Genomic DNA, 1,352 nt, shown 5'->3' with positions numbered 1-1,352 from the left:
TTAAAGTTTCAACCGTTATAATAATAGTTTCAAAATTTGGCACAAGACCAACAATTTCGACCCCAGAGTTTAACTGGTACTTATTTGATTGGCTCGAAAAAGATGAAAATTGGTCTTTTCTTTTTAGTCATTGGCCTGCATACTACCATTCAAGAGGCAACTGTCCACTAATCTTGGCCTTACTCAGAACTCCCAAAAGTAAAGTCTTCGTTTCTTCGTCTCTCGTTGTGTTCTAGAGTAGATTAAACCATCTTATGCACCTATTGACTTAGGGGCTTGAGATATTGTTGGAAATCATCACTATCTAAATCACAGCAGTACCGTCACGGTCGATTGGTAGAATCGTTAGCATACCAAACAAAGACTTGTCGGTTGTTTGCGTTGCAAGTTCAAATTCTCTTATCTACGAGGTCAACTTAATTTTTCATTTTTTGAGAGTTGGTAAAATAATGTACCAGTCATATACTGAAGTTGGTTTCATCGACTAACCCTCTCCCTAAATTTCTGGCCTTGTACTTATATTAGAGACACTTAGTAGAGTGACAAGTCGGCAGAAACAGCAAGGCGCCGAAATAAATGAGCTGCTGTATTGAGCTCGTTTCTTACTAGAACCGAATTCACCTTTCATAATTGAAAGTTCTGACGTTAATTATGACGTTAATTATGTATGTTAGCACGTCGGACAAAATGCTTATAAGCATTTCTTCCGGGATCAACTTTGCCTTTCGTTGTTTTAGGGGTCGATAATATAAGTACCAGTTAAGCACTGGGGTCAGGGTAATCAACTAGCCACTCCTCTCAAAAGTTCAGGCCATTTGTACTGTCTAATACCAATAAATGTGCAAGCCATTTGTACGGCCTAATACCAATAAAATGTACGGCCTAATACCTATATGAAAAGCCATTGGGTGAGCTGACAGAATTGTTAGCACTCCGGACAAAATGCTTAGCGGCATTTCTTCCGTCTTTACCTTCCAAGTACAAATTCCGCCGAGATCGATTTGCCTTTCATCCTTTCGGGTTGAAAGACTTACCAGATGAACACCGGAGTCGATGTAATACACTTGCCCCTCCCCGCAAATTTCAGGCCTTTTTGCCTATGGTAGAAATGATTACTAGTAAAGGCTTCATTCCGATCGGCTCAAGTGTTTACATTTACAAGCTACATGAGAAAGAAAACCTACAATCCGTTAAACAAAGGGGAATGACATAATGCACATACCTAACGCAGTACTCAATAAGTCAGTGAGTAGATCAGGTTGTTTAATAATTAATAGGGAAATATGTGGAGTACGAAGGAGTTAGCGAAAGTCTGCGTGGGCAGCTGCCACCACCACCGCCACTGCCATCGC

Source organism: Octopus bimaculoides, chromosome 13 (assembly GCF_001194135.2).
Source record: "Octopus bimaculoides isolate UCB-OBI-ISO-001 chromosome 13, ASM119413v2, whole genome shotgun sequence".
NCBI classification, from domain to species: Eukaryota; Metazoa; Mollusca; class Cephalopoda; order Octopoda; family Octopodidae; genus Octopus; species Octopus bimaculoides.
Note: the sequence above shows the minus strand (reverse complement) of the source record.